General features: G+C 42.6%; 1 protein-coding gene across 1 annotated transcript in view; it reads left to right on the top strand.

Moving 5' to 3' along the window:
* The window catches only part of LOC126088195 (skin secretory protein xP2-like), a 118,577-nt gene that overhangs the window by 12,602 nt on the left and 85,140 nt on the right, over positions 1-20,835 (top strand). The window lies entirely within an intron of this gene.

The following is a 20,835-nucleotide window of genomic DNA, read 5'->3' as shown; positions in this document are numbered from 1 at the left end:
TGTAGTATACATAGAAGAATATTGCTAAAGAGGTTGTAATATCTCTTTATATTCGATGAATTATTCTGATTCACACTGAAAGACCTGAGTCGAAACAAGACCCCGGGAGTACTACTGACGGCCTTGGGAGAGCCAGTCCTGACAAAACTCTACCATCTGGTGAGCAAGATGTATGAGACAGGTGAAATACCCTCAGACTTCAAGAACAATATAATAATCCCGATCCCAAAGAAAGCAGGTGTTGACAGATGTGAAAATTACCGAACAATCAGTTTAATAAGCCACAGCTGCAAAATACTAACACGAATTCTTTACAGACGAATGGAAAAACTAGTAGAAGCCGACCTCGGGGAAGATCAGTTTGGATTCCATAGAAATATTGCAACACGTGTGGCAATACTGACGCTACGGCTTATCTTAGAAGCTAGATTAAGGAAAGGGAAACCTACATTTCTAGCGTTTGCAGACTTAGAGAAAGCTTTTGACAATGTTGACTGGAATACTCTCTTTCAAATTCTGAGGGTGGCAGGGGTAAAATATAGGAAGCGAAAGGCTATTTACAATTTGTATAGAAACCAGATGGCAGTTATAAGCGTTGAAGGGCATGAAAGGGAAGCAGTGGTTCGGAAGGGAGTGAGACAGGGTTGTAGCCTCTCCCCGATGTTATTCAATCTGTATATTGAGCAAGCAGTGAAGTAAATAAATGAAAAATTCGGAGTAGGTATTAAAATCCATGGAGAAGAAATAAAAACCTTGAGGTTCGCCGATGACATTGTAATTCTGTCAGAGACAGCAAAGGACTTGGAAGAGCTGTTGAACGGAATGAATGGTGTCTTGAAGGGAGGATATAAGATGAACATCAACAAAAGCAAAACGAGGATAATGGAATGTAGTCGAATTAAGTCGGGTGATGTTGAGGGTATTAGATTAGGAAATGAGACACTTAAAGTAGTAAAGGATTTTTGCTATTTGGGGAGCAAAATAACTGATGATGGTCGTAGTAGATAGGATATAAAATGTAGACTGGCAATGGCAAGGAAAGCGTTTCTGAAGAAGAGAAATTTGTTAACATCGAGTAGTGATTTAAGTGTCAGGAAGTCGTTTTTGAAAGCATTTGTATGAAGTATAACCATGTATGCAAGTGAAACATGGACGGTAAATAATTTAGACAAGAAGAGAATAGAAGCTTTCGAAATTTGGTGCTACAGAAGAATGCTGAAGATTAGATGGGTAGATCACATAACTAATGAGGAGGTGTTGAATAGGATTGGGGAGAAGAGAAGTTTGTGGCACAACTTGACTAGAAGAAGGGATCGGTTGGTAGGAAAAGTTCTGAGGCATCAAGGGATCACAAATTTAGTATTGGAGGGCAGCGTGGAGGATAAAAATCGCAGAGGGAGACCAAGAGATGAATACACCAAGCAGATTCAGAATGATGTAGGTTGCAGTAGGTACTGGGAGATGAAGAAGCCTTGCACAGGATAGAGTAGCATGGAGAGCTGCATCAAACCAGTCTCAGGACTGAAGACCACAACAGCAACAACATTCTGATACAATTCTACCCTTGAATGACGTTTACTAATTTTCTATCTTCATGCTCGCAGAATCCATGCGCAAAGTAGTTTCATACAATAGTTATGCCATGAGCGCATAATTATTCTATGTAGTACTTTCTCTGGTGGTTGTTAGAAAAAAGGTTCCGAGATTGTCTTCGTGCCGATTAGCCTGAGCTTTGTTTGAAGAATTATAATCTGAATATTGAGATTTATGACAAAAGATAACTGATACGAAATTGTACGATTAAAAGGGAATATATATATATATATATATATATATATATATATATATATATATATATATATATATATTGCTCCTTCATCCAAAAGGTATTTGACATTTGAGAATTAATGATATTCATCGATATATTGCGTAGTTGTTAATCAGAAGGGAACTTCCGAAACACTGGATACGAACCTGCATTTAATAATCCAAGAGCTCCATTACTTCTTCGGAAGGTTAAACTTCACCAAAGCCAAATATCCGCTTGATCTGAGGTTTCCCGACTGATTATACAACGCTCCCAAAAATACGAGGCATTTTATTTGTACAGATTAGCAGATTGCCGCAAAGCACGAGCCTGCAGAGTAGAAGAATCATCGCCTGATTTCATTCTAACAAGTAAAATTTCTGAATCATTTTGAGTGACTGAGTTATGATTGTGTTTCCTATTATGAATGATTGATTACTCGAACGAATCGAGAACTACATAACTACATAATTACATAGATAGGAGGAAAAATTACAAGGTGCTGCTGTAAGATCCATAGTAAACAGTTATTACTACCAAAAATTTTCAGCTGCTAATAACAGTTTCAAACGCCAAATAACTTTTATAGCTTCAACGCTGACGCGCAACGTTTCACGTCATTTATCTAAGGCAGTGACCCAAACCTGAGAGTAATTACCCCTGAGGCGTTCAAAATGGTTCAAATGGCTCTGAGCACTATGGGACTCAACTGCTGTGGTCATCAGTCCCCGAGAACTTAGAACTACTTAAACCTAACTAACCTAAGGACATCACACACACCCATGTCCGAGGCAGGATTCGAACCTGCGACCGTAGCAGCAGCGCGACTCCGGACTGGAGCGCCTAGAACCGCACGGCCACCGCGGCCGGCTCCCTGAGGCGTAAAATGAAATCTTCTGAGAAAATAAGCCGGCCGGAGTGGCCGAGCGGTTCTAGGCGCTACAGCCTGGAACCGCGCGACCGCTAGTGTCGCAGGTTCGAATCATGCCTCGGGCATGGATGTGTGTGATGTCCTTAGGTTAGTTAGGATTACGTAGTTCTAAGTTGTAGGGAACTGATGACCTCAGAAGTTAAGTCCCATAGTGCTCAGAACCATTTGAACCAATTTTTTTGAGAAAACAAAAAGAAAAGGGTTCCATCGTGTTTCGGCCACGAAAATAAATTTTTTCGAAATATCATCACTTATATCACTATTTCGTAAGGTTGTGCTACTGAGCATACAGGTTACAAAAAATTACATGTTTTTCAAATGTAAGTATTAATGTGTGAAACAATATGTTGGAGGTTACAGTTTGTGAAAGAAATGTACTAACATCTTTTTCCTAGCACAGTCTGCCTACTAAATACATATTTTGTTCTTTGTACCACGTATGTACGAGAGGAAAATTGAGGCATATACATCGCATATGTATACACATATACATATAGATGTACACACAATATACATTGATGACATTATACGGCAATGGAAAATGAAACTGAAGAATTATACATACAACTTCAACCAAAAAGATTAAATTATGACTTTGTTATTCGCAGATGACAAAGTGTTAAGTTCGAATAATGAAGGTGGACTGCAGAGAGCTGCCTACAAACTATACGAAACATGACAGATATATAATACGTCAATATCAATACAATAAACAAAAGCCATGGCTTTCTGTGGAAAAAAATCCAGCAAGAGCAAAAATAATTATAGACAACAAGATTATAGAGCAAGTAGATTGACTCAAATTTCTAGGAACCATTCTATCGCTAGACCTAGATCAAAAAGACAAAATTGAGAAATTTAACTACTTAAATGGCACTATCAGAAGAGCCCTCCAACGTAAAGTAAGAACAGAAACATATCTAAAATTTTATAAAGTTATATCAGTACCAACATTACTATAAGGAAGTGAATCTTGGGTAATGAAAAAGAAAGATAAAATAACATTACAAGCCAACGAAATGAAATTCCTCAGTTACATAGGAGGATACACCAAGCGACACTACAAAAGAAATACAGATATCAGAAAGGAATTAAATATTTCCGATATAAACAGTAAGGTTGACTAATACCGACGAAAATGGAAACCCCATCTGTTAGGAATGGACAAATCAGATTACCACTACATTTTTGGCGATATACTCCACAAGGTAAAAGATGCATTGGAAGACCTGCAAAACGGTAGAAGGACCAGGTGTAGCTGTAACAGGCTGAGGGAAAGCGTAATGCATGACGGAAGAAGAAGAAGAGAAGAAGAAGACATCGCATATGTTTAAATATCTCATGAAAATGGCGTCTCAAAATTGTAGATAGTTCCCACAATGGGACTGCTTCATTATTTCATTATTTACTTTGCAACAGGTAAACGAACCGATTGACAGCACAGCACAATAAATAGTACATATGTAACGACTATGCCATTGCTGTAGGGCCTACACAATGTAATTGTTATTATTGTCATTGGCGTCGTCGTCGTTGTTGTTGTTGTTGTTGTTGGTGGTGGTGGTGGTGGTGGTGGTCATACACAAAGAATTGGCAACCTGAAGTCTTCCAGTTTCTGCCAACTTGGATGTTAGGGAGTCTACCAATCTAGTGTTTTACTTACAAACTATATAGCACACATTTTAGCTTGACTGATTTTCATTCTGATGTAGGGAGTGGATGAAACAAGGTTCTGTATGGGGAGGAGTGTTACAGAGGAAGCATGTGTCTACCCCCAATGTGGATAGTTAGCTTCCTGTTCTGAGAACAGTTAACACTTGTGATGCACTAAATTGCTTCATAATTCGATATAAAAATTTGTTAGAAATAAGCAGAAACAACTATCTGTCTAATTACTTTATGGTTTAATAAAAACAACTACAAAAACTAAATATATGTCATTTTAAATATAGGTTCAAAGAAAATTATTTTTCATTCTAAATCGTTGTTAGGCGCTAAGGTTGATGATGATCATCATCATGATGGGGATGGGGGGAAAGCATGGAAACTAGCTAGTATTTGTTTGCGCTCAGGGGCAACGGTCTCAGAATGGTTGGGAACCACTGATCTAGGATGTAACTGGTACAGTTTCTTGACTAAGTCAGTTGAAACGTTGCGGCATAATGGGAGCGGGCTCCTCACTATAAACGGTGTCCATTTATTACAACCGCATGAAATAACGTTTTTGTCCAGAAGCAAAGTAAAAAAGTATCGAGCAAATGTTATTTGGTTCCAGAGGGACAATAACTGGTGTCGTTCCCTTTCTTGTAGTCCTCTCTCGTTACGAAGATATGAACATCAGTACGTCTTTTTTAAACTGCGGTCTTTAGCTTTTATTCGGTAATACATTTTCTCTCCTCAGCACCTGTTCAAAAACATATCACACTGTACCATTCACGTAAACATTACATTATTCAAAATGTAACTCAAAACTGACTTGGACATAGTGCATGTAACATGTCCAGTTGCTGGGTTTGACAGTAAACAAATGGACATGCAAGAAAAATACGCATTGGATTCGTCTCGATAACCGATACCAGAAAATAAGTACCAAACTATAGCATCCCATTTTAAAAAAACGAAGTTGACCTTCAGGTCTCTGAAGCGACCCCACCCAGCAAGAAAAAACCAACGTCATATTATGGCCCCCATTGTCCCATGCAACTAATGTCACACAAACTTTTCACTTCCTATCATACTTTCGGAGTTATTATTTCTGAACGGCGTTTTTTTTTTTGTCGGTACGCCCTATCTCCTGTATTACTAATAAAAAATAATGTTGAAGACATCATTTTTAAGATTTCGTCACCAACAATGACGAAGAAAACACAAGTAGTTTAAAGTTATTCTTTTCACTAAAAAGTTTTCTTTTGAAAATTTTGTCTGTTAAGAGTCTGTTTAACTAAAATGCACTACAGCTGTTACAGTTGTTTAGATTCTTTACACAAGCGTAGCCTTTCAAGCCAATTAGGGCATACACGTCAACGTAAAGGATTTAGATGGGGGCGAGCTATTGACAATCTAAATTTGCTATTATGCACAACAGCAGTTGGAGTTCTTTACTTTCTTTAACGAAATGTTATGTACTCCGTGAATAAATTGACCTACATCAATCTTCGTCGTCACAGGTAAGTTACTGTAACTACAGTAATTCTATTGCCATCATATTCAAAGACACATAATCCAATGGACAATATGTTTCGCAGTTCTGTTCAACGACGATTCCATGTCCAAAATTCATTATTGCACAAAAATTGAAGAGTATGTCATTTCCGATTTGTTACCTGGAAAGGCAAAGGCTTACCAGAGTCCTGAACCTGTCCAACTTGAAAAAATAGATACCGTTCACTTGTAACCCGTAAGATTCTCGAACCCTTTAAATCCGTCCGATTTGTCACCTCATCAATTACATTTGAGTAAAAATGCTATTATTATGTTAATTAGAAATACTAACAGTAGTCATGGATTAATTAATGTCGCAACGTCTCATTTAGGCTGGTACATCGTCACTACTGAATTCACTGACTCCGATAAAACTGTGCTCATACCTCACACCTTCTGATCCAGCCATGCCTTTCAAAAGATAAGAAAACAACTCCCAATAAAAGTAGCCTTCGCTCTGACCATTAATAAAGCACAAAATCAGACGCATCGAAGGACAGGACTGTATGTATCTGAACCCGTTTTTCTTTTCTTCTCATGGACAGCTTTATCCGTATTCTTCACTAATTCACTCAATCAGTGATATTTACGTTTTGTGTTCACGACACATACAGCAAAAAAGTAAATGATGACTTTATAACTGCTGACATTGGTTACAAGCCGCGCGGAGTAGCCGTGCGGTCTTTGGTGCCTCGTCACGGTTCTCGCGGCTCCCCATAACCCTCCCCCCCCCCCCCCCCTATCAGAGGTTCAAGTCCTCTCTCGGGCATGAGTGTGTGTGTTATCCTTGGTGTAAGTTAGTTTAAGTTAATGGTAGTGTAATGGTTAGTATTTCTGCCTAACAAGCAAGGAGACCCGGCTTCGAGTCCCGGTCGCAGCACAAATTTTAGTTCATTTCGTCTGCTTCGATCACAATTTAGAAAGTTTAGAGAACCGGAATTAGCATCAAACTGCAGAGCGATTCTACACCATAAACTTAAATTGCGCGTAAGGACCGCGAAGATAAGAAAAACCGGCGTTCGCAAGGAGGCATATACCGGGTGATCAAAAAGTCAGTATAAATTTGAAAACTGAATAAATCACGGAATAATGTAGATAGAGAGATACGAATTGTCACACATGCTTGGAATGACATGGGGTTTTATTAGAAACAAAAAAATACAAAAGTTCAAAAAATGTCCTACAGATGGCGCTTCATCTGTTCAGAATAGTAATAATTAGCTTAACAAAGTAAGACAAAACAATGATGATGTTCTTTACAGGAAATGCTCAATATGTCCACCATCATTCCTCAACAATAGCTGTAGTCGAGGAATAATGTTGTGAAAAGCACTGTAAAGCATGTCCGGAGTTATGGTGAGGCATTGGCGTCGGATGTTGTCTTTCAGCATCTCTAGAGATGTCGGTCGATAACGATACATTTGCGACTTCAGGTAACCGCAAAGCCAATAATCGCACGGACTGAGGTCTGGGGACCTGGGAGGTCAAGCATGACGAAAGTGGCGGCTGAACACACGATCATCGCCAAACGACGCGCGAAAGAGATCTTCCACGCGTCTAGCAATATGGGGTGGAACGCCATCCTGCATAAAAATCGTACGTTCCAGCGGGTGTTTATCAGCCAGGCTGGGGATGATGCGATTCTGTAACATATCGGCGTACCTCTCACTCGTCACGGTAGCAGTTACAAAACCAGAATCACGCATTTCCTCGAAGAAAAAAGGCCCGATAACGGTAGATGTGGTAAATACAACCCATACCGTGACTTTCTCGTCGTGCTAGGATTTTCGGTAGCCCAAATTCTGCAGTTGTGGGAGTTGAAGGACCCTCGGAGCGTGAAATGAGCTTCGTCGGTCCACAACACGCTACTCAACGAATCGTCATCTTCTGCCCACACCGCAAATTCCCTCCGCTTCACTAAATTGCCAGGTAACAGTTCATGATGCCGATGGATTTTGTACGGATTGCATCGGAGGGTACGCCGAAGTGCCAACCAAACAGTAGTGTATGGAATGCCGGTGCGACGTGCGATTGCACGAGCGCTGACTTCCCCGTGCATAGACGAACTCGCTACAGTCTCCATTTCTTCCTGAACTGTCTCAGCAGCATTACGCCTTGTGCTCGGTCGGCAACTACGGGGTCTATTGTCTAAAGAACCCATGGCTTCGAACATCGAAATTATTCTCGCCACAGCTGCATTTGTCAACGGACCTTTACCCGTTCGAATCCCCTCCTATGGCGATAGGATCGTAACGCTGAACTAGCACATTCCCCATTCTGATAATACAGCTTCGCTAAAAGCGCCTTATCAGGTAACGTCGACATGCTGCGACTGCTGGCGCATCTATTTCTCTCTCTCATTACAGCTTCTTTTATACACGATTGTCATGCGCAGTCACTGACGTTTTGCTGTCCAGCGCCATCTATCGGACATTTTGTGAACTTTTTTCTTTTTTTTGTTGTTCTATTAAAATCCAGGTCATTCCAAGCATGTGTGTCAATTTTTACCTCTCTATCTACATTATTCCGTGGTTTATTAAGTTTTCAATTTTATACTCGGTAGATAGTCGTTGTTCCCTCACACCAATTTGCGAGCGGAACAGGAACGGAACACTGTGTCGTTCTAATATTCGCGCCACATGACATCGCATTATCGCTGAACACCTGTGCTTTACCACTTGAAACTATTCTGTTGGGTAATTCTTCTTTTTATGTCTTAAGGAATACTCTATAATGCGCTGTGCGACTGCTAGGTCAGCTTCTTCAGAAGCAATGCTCCAGTGTGAATTCGCAAGAAGTGCTCTTTGAGTGCATCAAGATCAGCCCAGTTGTTAAATGAACATCTGTCCACGTGTCTCAGTACTTGTGAGTGTGGACGGGGGGGTGATAGAAATGTTAACTGCCACATCTACTTTGTCTCTTGTGGGAACCCCATTTGGTCCAGACGCTGAAGACCTGTGCAAATGAAAGAGGTGCAGCGGCCGGCGAACGCTCTTGCTATTTGGCCAGCTTACCAGCTTTTAAACATCAGATCACAGCTCGTTTGCGCGGAGTGGCGATTCAACAACAATTATAGCGGGACTAATAGGCCGGGCTGCGGTGTCCGGCGGCGGGCGACGTGATAATCCACGGCCGTGGCGCGGCCCGGGCACACACAGAGAGAGAGAGAGATTTAATTAATCACTCCGTGCCCAGCTGCCGCCGGCTCATTTCAATTTTGTTCCGCGATCGTGCTTTTGCGCTCTACTTTGCCACGCCACGCCACGCCGACGTTTAATTATTAAATTACAGGCCGGGCGCGCTGCAATGTTTTTAACCTCTGCAGACTGGAATGACAGATGTACGGAGCACGCACGCCGCCCGGCGCCCGCTCCTTCACAGCTGTCAGCGCAACGCCCGACACACATTCTCCGTGCGGCCTGGTCAGCGCGCAAAATCCTGATGAAATTTGTTCTCGGAAACGCAACGAGGAGAATTAGCTGCCTCGCAAGTAGCTGTGATGTTGACATCGGCAATGTCGTGATTTTATTTGGGACACCGCTGTCATCGACACACGACAGTCGTTTAAACCCCAACTTAAGATCTATCATTATTCGATGAACTCCCATTTTCGGTAATAAACGAATCTTTTGGCTGGACCGAGGATTTCTTTGTAGGGACAACACAGTACACACAAAAACAAAGCTCCACAAATACTTTTAAACGAACTCAGTGAATTTATCACTAACTGGTTTCTTTAAATATTGTTCGAGAGATGCTGGTGTATCGTATGCTGACTGTGGAGTACTTTCCCTGTGTTGACTAGGCCATACTACGCCCCATACCTGCTGCGATGGCGGAGCTCACGCTGCTTGCGCGAAAAATGGACTGACCACGGAAAGAAAGTTGGTGGCTCTTCTACAAGATGGAGCTGCTTTCCAAAACATTTGAATTTAATAACATATTTTTTTAATTTTTCAGTAGCCTTTTCCCCGCGTCTTCAGACACATATGTGTTTTATGCTTGTCTTGAACATACCCCTTCCTTCCCTTTCTCGTGCCACTTCTTACTTTCGACTGTCCACCACATCCCTCCACCTATGTCTGTGCCTGTCTCCTTCTCCCTACTCTGTCTCTTCATCTCCCTCTCCCCCTCTCTTTGTCCATATCCTCCATCCCCTCTCTCTGATTATAAATTCTTCTCCCCTCCCACTGTCCACCTATGCCTTCCCACTCTCTTTCCAACTCTCTATCTTCCTTTTCCACCTGCCCACTACCCCACTACACCGTTACACCTTTCACCTACCTTATGCACCTCTCCCTCCCCACCCTCTCACACTGTCCATCTCCTCCTCTATCTGTCTCAACCTGTCCCCAGCCTTGCTCATCGATATGTGTAGCCCCTACAATACAGTTCAACAAAGCAGGCCAATATTACTCCCACGACATTCCTGCTGTGCAGATCACACCACACATCAGGGGCTTGAAAATCATTTATTTGCCCCTGACATACAGGTCGCCATGTTAAGCAGGTCTATAAAGCAGGCCGATGCTACTCCAACACAACACACCTGCCATGCAGGGCAGCCTATGTATAGGGACCTGGAAAACGTTTTCTTGCCAGTGACATCTAGGCTGCTCTGAAAAACAGGTTAACTTGGCAGGACAATACTCTTCCCAAACCAAACAACACGATTGTTGAGCAGGGCAGCCCTGACATACAGGTCGCCATGTTAAGCAGGTCTATAAAGCAGGCCGATGCTACTCCAACACAACACACCTGCCATGCAGGGCAGCCTATGTATAGGGACCTGGAAAACGTTTTCTTGCCAGTGACATCTAGGCTGCTCTGAAAAACAGGTTAACTTGGCAGGACAATACTCTTCCCAAACCAAACAACACGATTGTTGAGCAGGGCAGCCCTGACATACAGGTCGCCATGTTAAGCAGGTCTATAAAGCAGGCCGATGCTACTCCAACACAACACACCTGCCATGCAGGGCAGCCTATGTATAGGGACCTGGAAAACGTTTTCTTGCCAGTGACATCTAGGCTGCTCTGAAAAACAGGTTAACTTGGCAGGACAATACTCTTCCCAAACCAAACAACACGATTGTTGAGCAGGGCAGCCTAAATGCCAGGGAAAGCATGTTTTCGGCCTTATTTCTGCTCCAGTTGCAGCTGGGGGGGGGGGGGTGAGGGGGGGGGTTAGCCCTGGGTTTGGTGTGGGGTGTCGGGGTGGGATGAGAGGACTGCTGTAGCCTGTTGTAGGGTTATGTGCTACTGTCAGCTACAGTGGGGACAAAGCTTCTCCATCACTTCTAGGTCCCCAGTTCCACACGATACAATACAATACTAAAACAAAATTATAAAATCAAACGATTAAAACAGAAACAAACTGTACACATCTGTGAAGCAAACAGAGCAGAAAGTTAATAAAAATATTTTAAAGAAAAATATCCGAACCAAATAGAGCAGAATGCTGCAGTAGAACTTAAATTTTTCAATTACTAAGAAGAGCTTTACTTTTGGAACCCTGGCAGCTGCTCGACTTAGAATATGTTCTATATTAGATTTACATAGCAAACGAATTACAAATCGTACACAGACCCCTGAAACACAACAGTGATACATGAACATCCAACAAATAAGAAGCCAAATTAAATACTTCAGTTCAGTGAAGCTGATTTTTAGATTACCAAATACACGCACGTATAGCGCAAATTACAATTAAATAAAATTTTAATTTACTGTAAATCAACAGAAGAAACAGTCATACTACATTATAAAGTTGCAAATTACGAAGAGGTGTTACTGCCGCTTTCGTGAACACCGTACTAAACCAGTATGAATTCTGAAGCATACACTTAGAATGCAAAACAAATGACTAGTGAAAGACCGCAAGGGCTTTCTCCAAAACACTATGGACGTATAGCACAAGTGATAAGCTTTAGAGGGAGTGTTTGACTTCAGGAATACGAAATACTTAAATTTACAAATGTTCGCACTAACAGTGCAAAGCGAAAATTACTTTTAAATGAGCGTTTGGGTTCATGACGTTCATGGTGCTGATCCACGTTTAAATCATCGGCCAAACTACAGCTATTAGAATGAATAACAAATGACACTTAGTGGAAACAGAGTAGAAGTACTTGCTATTGACAGGAGTAACGTCTATTTAACTCTTTGCCATCAATCTTGCACTTAGTATAGTTCGGCCCTCTCTTGGTTTTGCTTTCCGGCAATGTTTGTTTTACATTAACAGTATACACAGTGGCATGCAAATAACTCATGAGGTGTTAACTGATATGCACCTCGTGTGTGGGATCTATGAATGCAACGGGAGAGCGGCACAACAATGCAAAGCAATTCCCGCAGCGGCGGCGATCAGAGTAGTTTGTATTTGCACATAGGCGCAGTTCGCTAACCAGATCTTTACGTGTTCCTACGTTTCGGTGGTAGAGTATTACAGGCTTCTGCACTGTTGTGACAATATTTTCAGTGAAACAAAGACAATTCCAGCAACAAAAGTCAAATAAATTACAAATAGATTATTATTCTGTAACGAGCTACTGGACCCCATATCTTTACACAAAAATGCTCAGAAAATATGCCTGAACAACCTCTGAAATTTTCCGGTAGTTTTCTGGTTGATCCTATGTGTAAAATAACCTCACGTAGGTACAACCTATTTAAAAAATTTATTCAGCAGTCAAAAGTCAATATTAGTTCACTTACTGTTGGTTTCATTTATGACGCCGCATGTGTTTGGACATGTAACAATTTATTTATATCCCTAGTCCCTAGTAATATGATCTGAAGATGCTGTGGGCACCGAAACTGCCGGTACAGTGAAATAATTGTGATTTCTTCGATGCAATAAGCATTTTTAAATAATATCAAATTTACCTAGACACTGAACGTCCGCCTTTGCAGGTATTAATAAAATGAATGTAGGACAGGTAAGCTTTACATGTTATGATTTTCTTCGTAGCTGTTGTTCAGTGGTTGCGGTGTTAAAAATCAGTTGTCAACAGCACACAAATATTCAATTCCAGTTATATGTTTTATGTTGTACTGATTCCAACTTAGTTCTCTTAAAGAAAAAGTGACATATTTGTATACAATTTCCAATATTTTGTTAAGTTCTATCACAATTTCTGGTAAACATGCAATCCACTTCAAGGCATGTCGTAATCTTCTAAGATTCTGACAACTTACATGTCTTCCCAACCTTACCGATAACGAAGAGAGTAGACGGCTATGAGGGAGCGTTAGCCGTGGCAACAGTAAGTTAACCTTTCGTGCCCCACGGTAATTTTTCCACAGGCCGTCGCTTTGTTCGAGTTTTGCTATCGAAGCGAACGTCTCAGATTCCCTTACTACGGCAAAGCCTTGCAACTTGATCTGCATTTCCCAGACAGTTGACTCGAAAATTAATGTCAAATAACGTGGATTCTTGGAATTTAGGGCAACTGCGATTTCCTAGCAGATTTAAATCACATACCGAACTGGGACTTGAATCCGCAACTTTGCCAGCAATGCTCTTACAGGCTGAGATCACTGGGCACAACTCATTTTCCGCCATCATAACCCCACTTCACTCGGTAACCCCCTCCCATTTTACAAACTTCACAGAAGTACTTATGTGCACCATGCTGGACAAGTACTTCTGAAAAAAAAGATATCCCGGAGAAATGACTTAACGATAGCCTCCAATAGAGAAACATTCATTTAGGTTGGAGTACCTGGACTGTCAAACAATTTTAATTTGCGGGGAAGTTTCTACGGGCAGACTTGATGAAGTCCATTACAAGTTTATTCCATATTTTACAATTTCATTTCACAATGGAGCATCGAGCATAAAATGGTTCTTGGCAATGTTAGTTAAGAAACTTTTGAATATTTCAAAATATAGAGCAACAGTTTGTGACCACAAAACATAAGTGAGAACTACATAAATCTATTTGGTACGATGTCTATACATGGGGGTCAAAAACGCTCTGAAAAGCTTGTAATGGTATTGCACGAGAGATTGTGCTGAGAAATAACTTTGAAGAAAAAACTTGAGACGTTGCGCCGTTTCCGAGTTGCTTAGCTTTGAAGTTAGCCAATGAGGTCGATGCACGCGCAAATTTCCTCAAACAGAGCAAACGGATCTGTTGCACACCTAACTAAAAAAATTATCATTTCCGAAAAAGGCGCATTTTAGCTGGTAACGAGCATTTCAACAAGTGGTAACTCACGAACCCACAGATGGCGGTCTATTACCGCATTTTAACGCGCGCAAGTGCTTGAATTTACGCACGCAACGGCATAAATGACCAATTTCAATGCTAAATAGCTCGGAAACGGCACACCGTGTCGATTTTTTTCTTAACAATTATTTCTACGCATAACCTCCCCTGCAACAGACTGTTTCTAACCACCCTGTATAACAACGCAGAATACGACACACCAGCACTTCCCCAGAAGACAGGAGGACAGAATATGTATGTTTCCCATAATGTCACGCGTACCGTGCCAGTTTACCCTGCGGTTAGTAACGCGGCAAGGTATTTCTACAGCGACATGTCGCGAAAACTTTCAGCTGTTAATTCTTCGAGTTGCTGTTATGTCCTTCAATTCTGAAATGTTCAGATGTGTGTGAATTCCTAAGGGACCAAACTGCTGAGGTCATCGGTCCCTAGACTTGCACACTACTTAAACTAACTTATGCTAAGAACAAGACACCCACCCATGCCCGAGGGCGGACTCGAACCGCCGGCGGGAGGGGCCGCGCAATCCGTGACATGGCGCCTCAAACCACGCGGCCACTCCGCGCGGCGCAATTCTGATATCCTTATTATCTGTTTCACTCATGTATATAACCTACAACACAGTAACTTAGGTTGAATCTCTTAGGTTTGCTTTGTACAGATTGTCTTTCAGCTGAGGCAAAGGCTCTCTAAACCTATGAATATTGTATCCGCTTATCACAATTGATATCCTTAGTTTTCACTTGTACTGCACGCGTCACAAGAAATTCGAAGACAGAATAGGTTTCGAAAACTGTAATAATGTATACGCTAGAGATGTATACTAACAGCACAGGTAAATAACCCAAGCGAATATCTGACACGTGAGCCGAATGCGCAATCCCCACTTGAAAAAGGCAGAAACTCCACCACGTGACTACGAAGGCTCGTAAGGATGTTTGGAAGCCGCCGTAACAGAGATAGGGAAGTTCACTTTTAAGATGTGTTGAAGTCCACTTCGAAAATTTTGTAGACTGTGGTCTATATCTGAGCATAGTCGTGCCTGGGCCCACATTACACAGTAAAAGATCTTTGTCAAGGCTCTTTTGTGAAAAACAGTTTATAAAATCTGGGACGGAGATTTTTTTTAAAACTTGGATCATGCTCCTAAGCTTTACAGAAGTTTTATCAAAACCTTTGATAGTTTAAGATCAGCCTTGTACGGATACTACTCACGTTACGTAGCTAGCTGTAGTTACATGGTACCATGTTGTGCCAATCGTCACTACTGAAATAATGCCATAGCTCTGCATGCAACGAGGAGAACTTGGACTGTGCGGCTGGTCCCGGCGGAGGTTCGAGTCCTCCCTCGGGCATGGATGTGTGTGTTTGTCCTTAGGATAATTTAGGTTAAGTAGAGTGTAAGCTTAGAGACTGATGACCTTAGCAGTTGAGTCCCATAAGATTTCACACACATTTGAACATTTTTTTTTCTCTCTAACTTGAATCACTTCGTCTGTCACCAGTACTCTAGCAAGGTTTCATAATAGTTTTCTGAGATAAGTAGGACCAGCAGACAAATTTAATGTACTCAAGCATACTGGAAGTTCAACTGTAATAAAAAAACCACGAAATAGTGACAGAAGAATGAAACGATATCTTACGAACACCGACACTGTGATTCCTCTATTCCAGCTACGGTACTTCTAAATAGAAAGGAAGAAAGAGTCAGTGTTTATTGTTGCGTCGACATAAAATCCCAACTCACCCTTTTCTGGGGAACTAGTTGGCTAAAGTAATTAACAGACAGAATGAAAACACATTAAGATGGTCCGACAGGGATTTAGTCCATTTGTACTACTTTCCTTTTTGTCATATGTGTCACAATATCAATGACACCATGGGATAACTGGCTGAGACAGCCAATGATTCCACCTACGTACTCACTCTCAGTGATGAAAACAGATCGCCATTTAAGGGAAAGCTATGCGCTCCTATAAGGACTGTCAAGGAGTATCTAGAATAGATATGTGGCTAATATCGAACCCAGTACACAACTCAAGTGAAATCTTTCTGGTCCGTAGCATTGCATAATTTTCAGCGTATTACGTGTATTAATTAAATTTTATCGAAGTTAATACATTTTACAAATAACCGGAATACCTTTCCTCGCTCTCAGTTAATATCAGCATTCTAAATCTACATAGAGTAGTAATTTGCAAATTAATTTCATGCAGTTGTGGAATCCACGTATTGAATGCTCGGATTTCACAACAAGAGAAAAATACCATTAAATGCACATCTGGTATATACACTCCTGGAAATGGAAAAAAGAACACATTGACACCGGTGTGTCAGACCCACCATACTTGCTCCGGACACTGCGAGAGGGCTGTACAAGCAATGATCACACGCACGGCACAGCGGACACACCAGGAATCGCGGTGTTGGCCGTCGAATGGCGCTAGCTGCGCAGCATTTGTGCACCGCCGCCGTCAGTGTCAGCCAGTTTGCCGTGGCATACGGAGCCCCATCGCAGTCTTTAACACTGGTAGCATGCCGCGACAGCGTGGACGTGAACCGTATGTGCAGTTGACGGACTTTGAGCGAGGGCATATAGTGGGCATGCGGGAGGCCGGGTGGACGTACCGCCGAATTGCTCAACACGTGGGGCGTGAGGTCTCCACAGTACATCGATGTTGTCGCCAGTGGTCGGCGGAAGGTGCACGTGCCCGTCGACCTGGGACCGGACCGCAGCGACGCACGGATGCACGCCAAGACCGTAGGATCCTACGCAGTGCCGTAGGGGACCGCACCGCCACTTCCCAGCAAATTAGGGACACTGTTGCTCCTGGGGTATCGGCGAGGACCATTCGCAACCGTCTCCATGAAGCTGGGCTACGGTCCCGCACACCGTTAGGCCGTCTTCCGCTCACGCCCCAACATCGTGCAGCCCGCCTCCAGTGGTGTCGCGACAGGCGTGAATGGAGGGACGAATGGAGACGTGTCGTCTTCAGCGATGAGAGTCGCTTCTGCCTTGGTGCCAATGATGGTCGTATGCGTGTTTGGCGCCGTGCATGTGAGCGCCACAATCAGGACTGCATACGACCGAGGCACACAGGGCCAACACCCGGCATCATGGTGTGGGGAGCGATCTCTTACACTGGCCGTACACCACTGGTGATCGTCGAGGGGACACTGAATAGTGCACGGTACATCCAAACCGTCATCGAACCCATCGTTCTACCATTCCTAGACCGGCAAGGGAACTTGCTGTTCCAACAGAACAATGCACGTCCGCATGTATCCCGTGCCACCCAACGTGCTCTAGAAGGTGTAAGTCAACTACCTTGGCCAGCAAGATCTCCGGATCTGTCCCCCATTGAGCATGTTTGGGACTGGATGAAGCGTCGTCTCACGCGGTCTGCACATCCAGCACGAACGCTGGTCCAACTGAGGCGCCAGGTGGAAATGGCATGGCAAGCCGTTCCACAGGACTACATCCAGCATCTCTACGATCGTCTCCATGGGAGAATAGCAGCCTGCATTGCTGCGAAAGGTGGATATACACTGTACTAGTGCCGACATTGTGCGTGCTCTGTTGCCTGTGTCTATGTGCCTGTGGTTCTGTCAGTGTGATCATGTGATGTATCTGACCCCAGGAATGTGTCAATAAAGTTTCCCCTTCCTGGGACAATGAATTCACGGTGTTCTTATTTCAATTTCCAGGAGTGTACATTTTGTGACATGACTGTCACATATTGTTATGTGATACTGTTTCATTTTTCTGTCACTATTTCGCGATTATTTAACTGAGAGTGCTGGGAATGTTTACTTGAGAGGAAAGATACATTTCTTTCTCGCTGGGAAGGTGTACGTCCTCTGGGATCTCTAGTTCCCGTTTGTCAGTGGGTCTCATCTGGAGAGACACTCATCCCCTGGCTGTTGAGCTGTTTGGAGGTGACGCTGCGGCCTGTTCCGTGCTTTTGTTGGCTAGAGCCGGGGCATGTCTTCGTTGGGGAGAGAGATTGCCGTGGTGCCACTGCCGTCCACAAAGAATTTCTAAGCCCATTTTTATCTTTTCTGTAGGGGCAGCAAAGGACGGGATTATGTGGCACCACCCGAACAGCATGGGAAAGACAGTTGCTTTTTGGTGTGTTCAATCAAATGAGCTGCGCCCCCGCCATGCTTGGTACAAAGTGGGGCACTGCTATATGCCGTACCAACTTCCTGTTTGTTAAGGTGGGTTTGAACGCATAGAGTGGAAATTTTCTGTTATGTTCCCCCGTCTTTACGTATAAAAAGCGATATTTTCGTTTGTCATATTGGCAACAGCATTGAGTCATCCGCTCCAGGAGGAGTTCTTCGATAACAGGGCGGTTGAGCGTTGTGAACTAGCTTACTGGGCTATTCATCTCCCAGTCACCATCTGGTGCTGACTGGCGCTTCCTCGTTGATATCTGGGGAATTCTAAGTGTCGCAACCGCGGTAGCCGACCCATGTCGGAGCAGCTCACAGCCTACTGGTTCTACTTGTGTTGCCTATTTCATTATAATTACCGATCTCTTTCCTCCCATTAACTCTGCATTCGCGAGATGCATAGATTAGAATATCTTGCTGTGTGTGCTCCTTACTGTCTTCCATGTAATTTGATACCCCTCCCCCCCCCCATATCAACGTCAATTTGCATAATTTGTATTGATATTTTAGACAATTTTGCTCTCCGTCAATTTAATGTGAATTGTGTGCACCATAAAGAGCAAATGAAAATCTGTTATTCTCAGACTTGACTTAGAATTCAAGATCCCTTAATTGTCCTACAACTTTTCCACGGTTAGGCGACCTACAAATAACAAATATAACCAGTTGTGTCCCTAAGTTGGTGTTCTCACTATGACGTTGTTTTCGTTGTGTACAATAGCCAGACACAACCATTTATTATTTGAAGTTAAGGAGAGACCCCCATCGAGTTTCCATTATTTAACTCTAAGCTCCTGGGAATTTGGTGGAAAGAAAAGATTTTGTATAGGTTGTCAGAATTTGAAAATTCATTGTTTTATAGCTGCAGCTGAATGAACTGGATATCTACATATACAAGTTGATGAAGACGTCGGAAATTACTCATGCCCAATTCGACTTGAAGGTTTTTGTCTTTTGCACAAAACATACTACTTACTTACTTTCACCTGGCGTTACACGAAAACTGGCTGATATAAACTAATAAATTTTACAGTCAAAGAGTCAACTACGACGGTCTAATTAGCTCACCGGGCCAAATATCATTTCTTTTAATCTGCAAGCACATTGGCTGGCTGAAGCGCTGTACGAGGCTTACTAAAAGAACACGGGAAATGCCATAACCCGATTTTCCACAAACTTCACTCAGTGGAAAAGGAGGCGAACACGTATCTCGGATTATCAGTAGATACTCGACCGTTTCAGGGAGTGGCTAGCGTAGAAACTTGGTTATTATTTTTATTTTTGCTTTTCATTTATCTGCTCATGTCCGTAGACTAATACGTGAATGTTTTCCTACGTCTATTAAAATAACGTTGTTCTTACTCGTCTGATAACTGTATGCCTGGTGAATGAATTAAAAGCAAAACGAAAAAAGTAAATAAATAAATGTCAAAATTATTTGAAATTGTTTTCGGTGAGATTCCTGCAATGTGTTTTAATTCATAATCAGCTGGGTGGGCCAGTTTCCGATAAAGTGATCCGCTATGCGAGGTTTGCGGTGAAATTACTGCCAACGCCTGAAGCCTTCAGCAGTGTTAAGGACGTTTCTTTCACTAGTAAAATTCATATAAAGGAATGCCTTGACGTTCTCCGAGTGGTATTAGGACTTTCTATATTTCGCATGTTTCTGCGATCAGTATCATCCAATCGAATATATTCTTCCTGAAGAATAAACGTAACAATAAAATTTAAGAATTCATATCAGAATGAAATACAAGAATATGAGAATTTAAAAAATTGTAACCCCTGAAAATACCATACACACATACTCCTATATGATATAATAAACGTGAAACCCAGTTGTAATTCTACAATTAATATAACGCTCTTGTATCCCCAAACTTGATAAGAAACATTCGTCTACGGCCATTGACAGACAAATGAAAAAATAATAGAAATTAAAAAAACAACAATCGGGTCTCGAACACGGGGTAATGTAATGAGCGTATGGCATTGGTGGCCGGGAGACCCCTCGCGGGGCGCCGGCCAATGTGGCCGAGCGGTTCTAGGCGCTTCAGTCTGGAACCGCGCGACCGCTACGGTCGCAGGTTCGAATCCTGGCTCGGGCATGGATGTGTGTGATGTCCTTAGGTTAGTCAGGTTTAAGTAGTTCTAAGTTCTAGGGGACTGATGACCTCAGATGTTAAGTCCCATAGTGCGCGGGGCGGTTTGGCCGCCGCTGCACAAGTTCTTTAACGCCACTACGGCGACTTGCGAGTGAATGAGAATGAAATGATGATGAAAGACACACAACACCCAGTCATCTCGAGGCAGAGAAAATCCCTGACCCCACAGGAAATCGAACCCGGTACCTCGTGCGGGAAGCGAAAACGCTACCGCAAGACCACGAGCCGCGGATGAACACAGGGTGCAAATGTGAGACGATGCGACGCTAGCCATTTTGCCACAACTTCAGCTGAGATGATCGCGCTCTTAAAGGCA

Source organism: Schistocerca cancellata, chromosome 6 (genome assembly GCF_023864275.1).
Source record: "Schistocerca cancellata isolate TAMUIC-IGC-003103 chromosome 6, iqSchCanc2.1, whole genome shotgun sequence".
NCBI lineage: Eukaryota > Metazoa > Arthropoda > Insecta > Orthoptera > Acrididae > Schistocerca > Schistocerca cancellata.
This window is presented reverse-complemented; position numbering and strand designations above follow the sequence as displayed.